Here is a 13,591-nt window from a genome sequence, read left to right on the forward strand (position 1 = left end):
ATGAACAGCATGTACAAAACCTGTTCAAAGAAAAACAAGAAGGCCATCCTAGCTGGGGTGGAGTGAGCAAAGGGAAGAATGAGGAAAATTGTATCGTATAAAGAATTTAATGCCTCTCTTCAGTCATAGTATGTACTTAAGGAAAATTATTTATAAGCTATATGTCATGCATTCTAATATAACATATTCAGTTAATATTCTGTTCAGATTTTTGTAAGATAAGAATCCAGCATATTTTATATAGAGATACAGATGTAGATGTATATAGAGCTATGTCCATTAACATGGAATTTGTATTTTAGAAATGAAATTTGGTCCCTAGCCCTTTCAAATATTAGACTCACTACATTATAGTCACATATCTCTTGTGACACTTCTTTTCTCTTCTTTGTAGTCTGTTTTCTCTAATTTGGGGTATTGTTTTCATTTCATATTGTCAGCGATTTTAGTTGATGGTTCTGGATAAATTATTAACCTCCTTATTTTCTCTTTTTTATAAAATTACTTGGATTTCAGTAAACAATAAATGGCCTCAAACGTGTTGGAAATAGCATAATCTGCCAATGATTATGAAGTATATTAATGACATATCCCTAACCTAAATAAAGCATAAATAAGTACAGTGAAAGGGCGAAAGGTATTTGCGAACTTGAGGGTTACCAAAAGTTGGGGAACCAAGCTTATCTGGAATACTGTAGTTTCTTTTAGTTTAAACAAATGCCTTCTTTTGTTTGTGTTTCCTGGGGACTGGAAATTATAACTGGAGGAGACAGCTATGGTGAAGGCAACAGGTCGGGGGAAGGGGCACAAGAGAGGGCCCGGTGTACAAAAAGGACAGGTATGGTGTGATGAGGAAAGTAATCTAAAAGAAATCAAAAGCAGAGCTACTTGAATCCTACAGCTAGGAGTTCTCATTTCATTTGAAAACCATTTTGGAGCCGCTGCAGTGATTGAGAAAGTGAGCTAGATAATAATAATGACTTTCAAGCAAGTTGATTCAAGTTGCTAGTCTGATGTCAAAAAGAATATTATTTCTTACATTGATGGTGTGAATCTATTGTTCCTATGATATGTCTTACAAAATGTCATGTATGTAACAAATTGACTGGTTGAAATGAAAAGAAATTGTCTTGCAGTGATCATTTTATATTATCTTAGTATGCAGTTGTGTATTCGTGACCTTAAGACTGACATTCAGCGAAATTTTTTATCATCTCTTGGCCTTCTTCTAAATGAGGAAAGTTGTAGAGTTGGGATATATAATCATCTTTGCTACATCCCACTTTTGTTTTTTTAAGAAGAGAAAGAAGTGCCTTTTGAAATGACTCTTTAATAAACCCCGGGCAAAAGGCGTGGTGACAAGATTGCTTCTTGAAAAGTATCAGGCCAGAAATTGTGCTTTGAGAAGCCTTCACATATTTCCTTTGACCAAAGTCTTTTCATTGGTTGTTATTGCTCACCATGACCTCCAAAAAGCCATCTAACTTCCGATATTTGAATTTCTTTTTAGCATACAATTGTAGTCTTTGTATTTGCCATATAACCTTACAAACATTTAAAGAAAGCAAGTATACATAATTGTGGTTAGCATATTGAGTTGATGTACACATGCTAGGCAAGCAGAATGACAGAAGCTCTTAGGGTTTATAAATGACTTTTCCTCCTTCCAAAGTATTGTATTCATATTCTTTTTCTAGGCCATGAAGCCAACTTAGAATTTTCAGTAGTCTTAAGAAGCTATATTGTTTTTCTGAACCCACCAGAGGTTACAGTGTATATGCTTTCTTAATATACTATGTGGGATGGTTTTGTCAGGAAATCATCTGCTTCTTTTCTTGTTTTACCTTCAGAAGTATATTTACAGCCAAGGTAGAAGATATGTATCCAGCTTGGTTCCAAAGTTCAATACTGTGCATCTTAGAAGCCTAAAACCCCCACTGCAGTCACATATCATGAAAGAATCAGAGAAGATAGCTAAAAACATGAGAAATATCTGATTGTTTGACAGAGCTGCCACACTTGGTTGCATAGGTTGTTAACTGCACAAGAGAGCCAAACTAAAGGGTTGAGTGGGTAGGTGTGGAAATCTGGCCTTGGATCCAGTCACCAAGGAGTGTGCCGTGCCCTGCAGTGGGATGATGTCCACCTTAAGGAAAGAGGTACCTTTCTCTAATCAACAGAAGTCCTACATGGGCATCCCCCTTGCATGGAATTCTGTTGTGATTTCTTCCAGAGCTATCAAAGGCACAGGTATCTTTTAAGAAGTATGCAACCAGAGATGGTTCCGTTCATTTCAACCTGCAGCCATTGCTTCAGTCTTGATACCCACAGAACCTATTTCTTCATTGGCAAAGTAACTCAGTGTTACTAGAGTTAAATAAAATTTTGCAATATCTGGCCAGGAGCGGTGGCTTATGCCTCTAATCCCAGCACTTTGGGAGGCTGAAGTGGGCGGATCACGAGGTCAGGAGTTCAAGACCAGCCTGGCCAACATGGTGAAACCCCATCTCTACTAAAAATACAAAAATTAGCTGGGCGTGGTGGCGGGCGCCTGTAATCCCAGCTACTAGGGAAGCTGAGGCAGGAGAATCCCTTGAACCTGGGAGGTGGAGGTTGCAGTGAGCCGAGATTGTGCCACTGCACTCCGGTCTGAGTGACAGAGCAAGACTCCATTTAAAAAAAAAAAAAAATTGCAATATCTGTGACTCTTTCATTACTGTCTTTATCACCAGCTCTCTAAACAAAGTTTGAAGTAAAATCTCAGAATCTTAAGTGAGCATAAGTGCTAAGCACAAATCTATAATTCTTTTCAGGTACTTTTTTTACATTCAACAAAATGATGGATGCTTCTTGAATTCAGATGTATGATTCTTTCATTTGAGTTCCAGTAGAAGATCCATATTTGGGGTGGAGTCCTTGTAAATATTGGCATATGTAGGATACATGAGCCCACAGCAGGGGTGAAAAGGCTTCATTTGAAGTCTTCCATGATTATCATCAACCTGTCTTGTGAAAATACTCCCCATAGCTCATTTTTTCTACCAAGGAATAGAGCTTTAAATGTGAAAGGAATAAACTGCAATTGAGGTAAACAGGAGAAACTCTCTCATTGAAATTAATACCTGCATATAAGTTTGGATTCTGGCATCAGATATTCCTAGCACAGACTGTAGCACCAGTTTCATATCCCACATCAGGGACAGAGGACTCTAACTTGCTGTGACCACACTGAGTCCGTGGTAAGTGGGCCCTGTGGAAATTAGTTGAGGATCAATAAGAGGGCCCAAATAAACAGGAGGAAAGGGGGCTTATGATTACATCTTTTGCAAATTCAATTTTAGTAAAGATGGCTTAGCCTATCCTATTTTGTTGTCTAGAGAGATCTTGATATTGGTGCCAATGTCTATAATACAAACAAAATCCAAAGGCTCAAAAAGAAATGCTGAAAATTAATCCTTCCCTGGTTCTATGCATGACTTCCTAAGTCCGCTGCACCTAGCACTATACAGTGAGACTCCAGGCAGTTGCTTTGCAGAATCCATCTGGATACATCTTCTGGGAAATAAATAGATCTAGACTCTTTTTTTTTTTCTTAGAATCTCAATTCAGACTCTTTACACATGCTCACATCTTGCTAGCCTTTGGCATTTCAAAGCAATTAAACTTCTATCACATGTCCCAATAATGGCTTCAACAGGCTTCATTTTATGGTGCTATACCAGAAGACACAGTACACCTTGAAATGTCCAGAGTCATCCTTGGAAGAGCCAAAAAGAAAGCTGTTGTGATCACTGCTGGATGTTAACAAATGGGAAGTTGCTCTTTGATACTCAATGTCATTCTTCAATCTATAAGTGCCACAGAAAATCCCTGATAGAAATGACTGAAGAAGGTCGTTTCTCAGCAAGAACAGGGGAAAGTGTTAGGGACCAGATGTTAAACTTTCCTTCCAAGTCCAACATATATATATATGTGTGTTGCACATGATGTTTTCATGAGTTCTGAAGTTTTGAAGATGAGAGCAGTACTTTGTGTAGTTGACTTGGACAAGACAAAGTTATGTAGATGATTTCCTAATATGTTTTCCCCCTTTATTACCTTGCAGGGTTATTCTGAGGATTATAATTGATTTGAGTACCTTAGTGGTAAGAAATACTGTATGTCTTGTAGACCACAGTAATCAATGGATAAATATATAGTAGAAAGAAATTCTGAAGACTTGAGCTTGAGTTTCTATGGCTTTGCACAAGTTCTTTTCGTGTTCATGAGACCTAGTTTCTTCAGCTAGAAAATGTGAATAATACTATCTTGCTAATAAGATCGTTGTATTTTATTAGCTACTGTGTAATAAAATACATATGTAAGATATGAATTTTGCCTCCCCTGTAAAATTTCCCCCCAGCCTTTCATTTTGAGAAGCATGCTCAATGCATTAAATGTGCTTCAATTGTAGGGGCAGTAGGATTCAGAAATAGACACGTCAGTGCATTTTCTATTTTCACCTTTGTACACTGAGCATGATTTTTCATTCAACTCAGTCAAACCCTGATTCTATCCTAACAATGCTGTATGTACTTAACGCCTTAAGGAATGTGCATTCAAAGAAGGAAGTATCTAGACTTCCTTCTTTGAGTGATAATGCAAGTGCAGGTTAATTAAGGGAACTTTTATCTTCTCAAAATGTTTCTGTAAGAGAAGCAGAAATGTTTGGGATAACCATATAAAAAGATACTTACATCATATCCTGTGCAGTCAACTCTCATTTCTTTTGCTCCTGGCATGAGGGAAGGGGTATTTGAGAATCATGCCTGTAGAGTCTCAAGGCTTATGCTGGAGATGTTAGCCTAATTAACCAGACTTTGCCAGGAGATGCCATCCCTAATAACCTAAGTGTTCTCAAAGTGTGGTCCCCGGACCAACAATATACCAGCATCACCTGAAAGCATGTTAGAAATTCACATTTCTGGGCCTTACCTCAAAACTCCTGCATCATTGGGACCGAGCAGTGTGTGCTTTAACAAGTCCTGGGTGATTCTGGTGCACATGCAATGTTTGAGAACCACTGTCCTAAGTCGCCCACCGTATGTAATGAATTACCTTCTCTCCTGTGCATCTGGAAGTGCCATCCTTAGAAGAATAAAGTGCCATCCCTAGAAGAAATGAAAAAGTAGTCTCTCAAATCGTGTTTTTCCTGCTGTTTCAATAAGGAAGTTGTGAAAGGTTTTCCTCAAACATGTCTCTTGTCGGTTGCTGAGCCATTTGCTCCCAGCTACATCCATTCTCTTTTCTGTCAATTGGACCATGACCCTATGTTTTCAAACTTCCTATCACTCTTAAAGGGGAAGAAAAAGAATTGAAAACCTTTTCCATTCTACTGCCTTCGTTCCATCCCTCCTTTCACAACTAAAAATTCCCAGCAAGTAGTCGAATTAGCTGCGTCCATTTCCTTACTGTTCATTCAGTCCTTCTGTAATTCTTTGCAATCTTGTTTCTACTTTTATTGTTTCTACTTCCACCTTTGAAGAGAAATTATTCTATAACTTTGACCCATCTCCTGCTTGCCATATCTGAAGACCTATTGTCTTCCTCTAGGATTCATGCTCTAGATCAACCCAGTCTAGATCTCTCTTTCTTTTTGGTGATATGCAGATATAGCCCTGGTCTTTGACTCTTTATTCTTTTCTCCCCTTCTTTAACCTTAGCCATTCCCTGAGGTCTGTTGTTTACAGAGGGAGAGAGGGTAGGAGGGAGTTTCTCTCTTTCTTCCCCTCTCTCCCTCCCTCCCTTCCTCTCCTATCCTCTTAATGCCACTGCTTTTCTTTCACATGTCTGCCTTTTTTTCAGTTACAAGTATCATGTCTTCAGTAAAGATTTTCAGTTCTACATCTTCAACATTGACTTCAACCATTACCAATGTAGAATCTCTGCACAAGGCCCTCTCTATGTCATTTACAGCTGAGAACTTCTAAAACAGAAGCTATCAATCATCTTTCACAAAACAACTTCTCCCTAAAGCTGACCTCTGTTGTCAGGGGATACCCTTCTGGCCATCACGCTGTTCTTGACTCCTTGGTCACCTCCAGTTTTAATTGCAAAACTCCATTGCTTCTTCCTTAACTGATCTCTCATTTCATTCACCATTCCCATAACCTGGTTTATAATCTCACATGCCTGCACCATTGCAATAGGTTCCCTGCCTCAGTCCTTCTTCCCCTGATATCCCGTATAACAAATCCCAGATTAATCTTTCCAGAATATCAATTCAGTTATGTCATTTCCTTCATCATTGGCACTCATCGCCTCCAGAGTAAATCGAGCCATGCATTCCAGTACCACAGAGCTTCCTTGAAAATGCCATTCCAGATATCCTGGTCTCGTTACCTTTTCTCCATGAACCCAAATCTTACTGAAGGATTTAAGGGCCATCTCAAGTCTTATTTCTTCTAAAAGGACATCCAGTTCTCAGTGATGGCTTACTTTTCATAAATTTTACAGAAATTTCCCTACTGATATCCATTAAGCTTAAAAATTATTTGAGTTTCATGAAAATAAAAGGAAATGCTCCTGAGAAGCCTAACATAATGGCAGAAACTGAGTAGGATATGTGGTAGCTTTCTTCTCAGTGAAATGGTGACATTCTCAGTGACAAGGAATAATTTTTCTTTGTTCTTTGCCATCATCACCTCCAACAGTGGGTGAAGAAGGCTCCTTGTGAGGTGAGCTGATGGATGTGTGGCTGGATGAAAGAACCAAATCTTTGTAATTACTGTTAACCACTGAGTAAACAGGCACTCACTTGAAATAAATGTCAACTAAATTTTCTATTCCTTTATCTTACGAGAACTTAAGGGAAAAGCAAAGCAAAACTAAAGGAAAATTAAATAAAGAATTATCTAAAAGTAATATGTAAATAATCCACAAACAGGAATTTTGGCTGCCGGCTAACCAAACTCCCATTTCATTCATTGTTTGCTCAAGTTTTACATCAAGAAGATCTAGGCTGGGGAACTGACATATGGTCAATCTAATCTTCAACTAGCCTTTACCCAAAGGCCCTTGTGGTACATTTTTTATCTTGTTCTCATCTTTGTCCAGACAGTCATTCCTAAAAACAAGCAAAAATGGGATCTGGATATGCTGTGGGTTACATGGCTGGGTCTCCCCAAGCTGGTATAATAGTTTTCCTACTCCTGTTCAAGAAATACCCATTAATTACCTTAAGCAAATTACTTGCCTATTGTAACCATGCTGGGAGCAAATAAATGAAGCCTGGTCAGAAGAAAATAAGAAAATAATTTGACACTTTTTTCTTTTCTTAAAATGGAAAGAGGCCCTTGACAGAAAGCAGACATATCTCCTTCTCGTGTTAACTCTGCAAATGAAACAAAAATAGTAATAAATATGTCTCTACATGTTCATATAGAATATAATAAATTGTGTGTGTATATATAAACATTATATTCCTATATGTGTATAATGAAGTACTTCGTACGTGGAGAAGAGGAGCTCCGCAGTATTTTCCTAGTCTGTACTAAAGAGCCTGTCTGACTATGTACAGCTGCTGACCAAACCCATCCCCAAGAGTAGCATTGAAGTGCAGGCCCAGGAGACAGTATCTGGAAACTTCCCATGTGCAAGTTCTCAGTAGCGCTGGTGACGGCTGGCATGTTTGGATCTGGCTGGAGTTGTTATGAGAGCCTGAGATTTTAGGAAGAGCAAGGGAAAAATAAAAAACAAACCAGGCAGCCGGGCGCAGTGGCTCACACCTGTAATCCCAAAAGTTTGGGAGGCCAAGATGGGTGGATCACCTGAGGTCGGGAGTTCGAGACCAGCCTGGCCAACATGGTGAAAGCCTGTCTCTATTGAAAATACAAAATTAGCCAGGCATGGTGGCGCATGCCTGTAGTCCCAGCTACTTGGGAGGCTGAGGCAGGAGAATCGCTTGAACCTGGGAGGCAGAGGTTGCAGTGAGCTGAGATCACACCATTACACTCCAGCCAGGGCAACAGGAGTGGAACTCCACCTCTAAATAAATAAATAATAAATAAATACCAGGCAGCAGAACACAGGTGCAGCTGCTCCATTTTACTACCCCAAGGGAGTCTGCATTTTTGCAGTGAGAAGCAGAAGAAAGCATTGCAACTATAGTTCTGAATCTCTAAGAAGCTCATGAAATATAAGAGTACATGAAGAAGAGAGAGCGGAGGAAGGGAATAAGACAGAGGAGGAAGAAGTAGGTGTTTCTGGGAGCATTCTGGCTTTCCACTGTCAGATATTTAGGTGTGAAACTGCCAACAGGAGACTGAAAAATATCACTTCCCACTTTTTCTTTCTTCCTTAGGAAGCTTCATTTTGTTTTCATATTTAGCTGTTTCTTTTTACATTAAAAAAAAAAAAAAACAAAACATTACCTAAGTGTTTACATGATGCATGTGGGATGTGGCAACTTGGGAAAGTGCCCCAGGGTTCTCTCAGTTGCATGCTCTCCTCCTGTCCTGCACATTTGGCCTGGTTTGATTAGTAGGTGAGGGAGGCACAGGGTACGTGGTGGGAGCAGTTATTTCAGAGCAGGTGGTTCAGCACATTGAGGATCAAAGAATCCCAAGGTGCTAGGACCGCAACAGCTGCAGGCAGCTCTTTGATCTCTGGTTGGGAATTTCTACCCAGCCCACAGATCAAGCAGCCCTCCTCAAGACAGGAATTTGGGTAACTACCTTTTATTCTGGTGGTTTACTTATAGGTAGATGAGAATAGCAACAACTTGATTGATGGCAGCTGACACCCAGCAATCATGGTTGTCTTTGAGTTCTCCTGCAGTCTGGTCTCACCCTCTATTCCCTGCATACTTACTCTCCCCTTCCCCTGCTGGCCATTCACCCGACTGCAGGAATGCTGGTTTCCTCGGTGCCTCAATGAACCACACAAAGACTTAATTATCTAACTAGGATGCTCAGTCCTGGCCCCTGTGATGTGCTGCCTTCGTCTCCACCTAACTAAATCCTACACATGCATGAAAGCACAATCCAAATACGGATCACTTTCCCCTCAGGTTACCTTAGGTTACTGCAGATTTGGGTTCACATGGATTGAGTACTTACTGTACACCTGGTTCCATGAGGTTCTTCCTATCCCTCGTATTTGGCTGATTTCTTACTCTTTGGATGTCCTTTTATACTTAACAGCAATTATACAGTTTGGTGCTTTTGTTTCTCAGTCAAATTATAAAGTTATTCTTGTCTCACCTCCTACTTGAGTGAGAACACAAATTATTTTCTGTTGCATTTGGATCTCACTGTTGAGTATGGTGTTGAAGACAGAGTAGGTGCTTTGCAACCTGAGTGATACAATAATTAGTTGGATCAATTTTTATATTGGTGAAGTATATTGAAACAGATGCTTTCGAATAATCAAATAATTGAATCTAATTTATCGTCCATGTTTCATATTTTGACGGTTATGTGCATCTGAACAAATAGAAATATAGGTGCAGGATGCCTGACTGCCCTCTAGGAACTAGATTATTGATGTTAACAGTTGGGAGAGTACTCTCTCTCCATAGTACTGTCACATTCCGATTTCAGTTGCACGTACGGTGACCAGTCTCCTGGTTTGCCCAGGAATGAGGGAATTCCCAGGGCTCAAGCATTTCAATGCTAATATCAGACAGCCCTGAGCAAATGTGGACATTTACTCTCTCTCCCTGGTCATAAGGAATAGGGAGGTATTTTAGCTATGCTTTTACATTAAATACTCAGTAATGGACAGTTGTTACTAAGTTGCATTTTTTCAGGTATAGGCCAAATTTGAAGCTTCTACTAGGCTCCTTGGAGAGAGTTTTTGGTGCTGCTTGTTTGCCTTAATTTATTTGTTTGCCCTATTTTATGTATTTGTTTGCGGGACGCTGCATAACACTGTGTTTTAGCAGAAAGGTCCTCTTTCACTTTAGTAAGCTCAAACTGTTTGTAACCAGTCATTTCCTTGTAGAGTGATTTACTAATAATCTTGTTAGTGTCATCATGAAATATCCATTCAGTGTAATTTTGTAAAACTGTTAAATAGCTGACTCCAGTAAGGACCATCCACTATAAGAGATGAACATATACCTAATTTTTCCTGGTTACAGGTTCTTATGCCCAGAAACTTCTATTTTTTTTCCCCCCTGCTGAGCTTTCTAGCTTATCTTTAGAATAGAGTCTTTTAGGCCTCCTAGCTAAAGCTGTTGTGTGTATTAACTGAATCTGCTTTCAAACTATGCAATTACCTACTTGTGTGCCTAACGATTATCTTCTCTCAGCACTTCTGGTCTCATCAGAAAATAAAATACACCTGCCAGAGAATATTAACTATTTTCCTGTGTTCTCTTGTCCATCTGACTATTCCAAGCAGGGAAGCCTTTGGATACTTTTGAATAAAAACTAGCTGTACTTCTGGTGCAAGATGAAACGGCTTTCCTGAGCTTACGTGCATAAATGAGGCTATTTGTGAGACCTCAGTTGATATCTTATACCTATCAAAATGTAAACAGCCCTGAACTCTAAAGGAACAGATATAACGGTAGGCAAGTTTTGCAAACTTCCTTTATTGAAACAGAGCTTGTCCTACCTCACTCCACTAAAAAACAAATTTACTTTCCGAAATGTACTCCAGTAACTTTGCTTCAATATCTTTAATTATTCCATATATACTTTGTTCCCTCAATATGTTTTTAATATTTGATTTTTGAATTTTAACTAAGGTTAAAACTGAATTGAATGTTTCTGCCCCCACTCTTAGGAATGAAAAATTCTATTTGAACTGGTCGGGATTCCTGTTCACACCAATGTTAATAGTGCTCTGATTTCATGCAATTTTGCATTTTACACAGTACTTGCACAAAGAGGCTTCCTCTTGATCATCATAAAATTATATTCAGGCTCAGCTTTTGCTCTGAACTGGGCATGAGAAATGTGCATAAGTAAGATTACTTTCGTTATGGAATGGCTGTATCGTAACCAACCGTTTGTACAGTATATTTGCTATAATTGTACATTGTAAAATGTGAATATTGGCTCTGTCCTTGAATAAATTTCAAATGTTAAGGGTGACTTTACAGAAATCAGTAATAAAAAGAACGGGTCTCTTAATTTCCCCTTACAATTCCCTAGTAAACACTTTATGACACTTGGTGAATTAAATAACATTTCTCTTCTCGGTACCATTCATTCATTTCACAAATATTGATGAAAGCCCTGCTCCAAGCCAGGCATTTCACAGCCCCTGGAGAGACTCATACTCTGAACCCTTGGGAGCCCCTCAGGATAACGGTAGATGAGCAAGACAGACTTGACTCAAATGGTCACCCAAAAAGTCAATGTTTCTCTCTTTATAGGTCATTTTGAGTATGAAAATTTTATGTAAAAAATTGTCAGTGCTTCCAGACTGCTTAATGGCTCTTTCCCCTGGAACACCAGATTTTGAGGGAGTTCATCTGCCCAACACATTTATTGTGCAGTTTCCCTTATTGACATATTTACCTTCATTGACCTACTCAGCAACCAGTTTTCTTGTTTATTAATATTGTATTAGTATGAAGTTTTTTTTTTCATTGACCAGTCTGCAGTTTAACTGTAGCTAGTCAGCCTCTTTTCTAAGCATCTAGTTTGAGTGTTTCATGAACAGACATTGTCTCTGGAGGGTAGAAATTGAATTGGAAAAGGAAACAAATTTATGGCCTTCATAAAGTCTCAAGGTGCGTTTCTACTTAACTCAAGTGGTTGTTTAACAGGCATGAAGTGTTTGCTGTATCTGATTGTTCTCGTTAATTTATGTCCTCATGGTTGTTAGGTGGACAGTTATGGAGGAGGGGAGGTGGAAATAGGAACCAGTGCAGCTGAGTGCAAGCGTGGGTGCTCAGGTGGGGCACGTACCTGGTATTGCAGTGACAGCTCAAAGCCCTTGCCCTCTCCAAGTCCCCACCTCCCTTTTCCACACCCCCAACATGCAATTAAATCTTTCATCTTATTTCCCTAAACTGAAACAAAATGATGAGTTGTGCTAGTTTAAAACCACTTGACCGTAGCATGGGGGATATTTAAGGACAATCGGAGGTAGAACTCCTGACGTAACATCTTTCAATTTCAATTTCAATTTCAATTTCCCCGGGGTGGGGGAAAAAATCCCATCAACTGTCCATGATGACCTGGTACAGGCTATGATTAAATGATGAGTAAGAATATAATGATTCTCATGATCGCCACAGTTTAGTTCCTTAAGCCCAAATTTGACATTTCTTCTGTGTCATGTGAGTACCTCTGTCCCTTTTTAATGAACCCTTATGACGTTATGGAACTAAAACTAAATATTCAGAATTTTTCGTAAGAGTTATCAACTTGTGAGAAGGTTTTTGATAACTTTCATTTTGTTCACTCTTTTCTGGATAAGATGTTTTACAACGAATATGCTTACTTTTTAATTTAAGAAAACTAATAAAAATTACAGAAGTACATTTATAAAACTCCTACCTGTATCTGTGCCATAGCAAAGTAGGTTTACTTTTTTTATTTCATATGTCCTATCTGGCTAAGTACCTATTATTAAAGTGAGGTGACCTTACATTCATATGGTTCTTTACACAGATTTTTTCACATGGAGCTTCATGAACTTAATAATGTAGATAACGTAGATCATAACATCCCAAAACAAGGAAAATGTGTATTATTTTTTCTTGTTTGCTGAGAATTATGTGATTAGCAAATCGCATGAATAAGTCAGTATTTTTTCCTCCTAGCACAATGTTCCTTTTTTGTATACTATAATTTATTTGTCCTCTATGTGCATCAAGTTCTGTTAACATAGAACATATAAAGAAACAAGACCCAGTTGCTGTCATCAAGCAGTTTATAATGCAGCTGGAGTAAAAAGACATATGCTGACAGAGAGAGTTAATTGGCAATGCATTTGATGGCACAGATAAAAAGTGCAGTGCCTGATAACAGTGTGTGGCCCATCAAAGGCATTCAAGAAATGATGGATGGATGGAGGGATAGATGATGGATGGATGGATGGATGGATGGATGGATGGATGGATGGATGGATGGATGGATGGAAGGATGGATGGGCAGAAGGACAGATGGACTGACAAATTAATTAGTTACCAGAATAGAAAGGAGAAAAGTCCACTGGTCACAGATAGTCGAATTTCAGTAAATGTCTTTTGACGATTTCATTGGTCAGAGAGTACTTCAAGAAGGAAAAGGTAGACTAGCCAGGCCTTCAGGAACTTATAAGAGTAGGGCTTAACTCTGCAGAGAGAAAGAAAGAGGGGTTGTCAGGCCAAGTGCTCAACCTGGACAAAGGCAGAGGGGCAGAAAGAGTAGCTTCTGACTAGGGTCTCTAAGAGTGGCCTGCCTAAAGCAAAAGGTTTGGTGATGAGGTTGTTTTGCAGGTAGAATGGAACTACATCTGAGCACACCTTGACAGTCAAGCTAATGTATTTACGTAATCCATAAGTATGGGCAGCTATATAAATGTTTGCATAAAGTCATTCGTGTGATAATAAAAAATGTTTTAGACAAAAACTGGAAATAGGACATAGTGTTGAATATAAAGTTAT

The 13,591-nt window shown here is 39.0% G+C and overlaps 1 protein-coding gene across 3 annotated transcripts in view; it reads left to right on the forward strand.

Moving 5' to 3' along the window:
* The window catches only part of PCSK5 (proprotein convertase subtilisin/kexin type 5), a 475,536-nt gene that overhangs the window by 253,951 nt on the left and 207,994 nt on the right, over positions 1 to 13,591 (forward strand). The window lies entirely within an intron of this gene.

The sequence above is a fragment of the Piliocolobus tephrosceles genome, chromosome 14, assembly GCF_002776525.5.
Source record: "Piliocolobus tephrosceles isolate RC106 chromosome 14, ASM277652v3, whole genome shotgun sequence".
Classification (NCBI taxonomy): Eukaryota; Metazoa; Chordata; class Mammalia; order Primates; family Cercopithecidae; genus Piliocolobus; species Piliocolobus tephrosceles.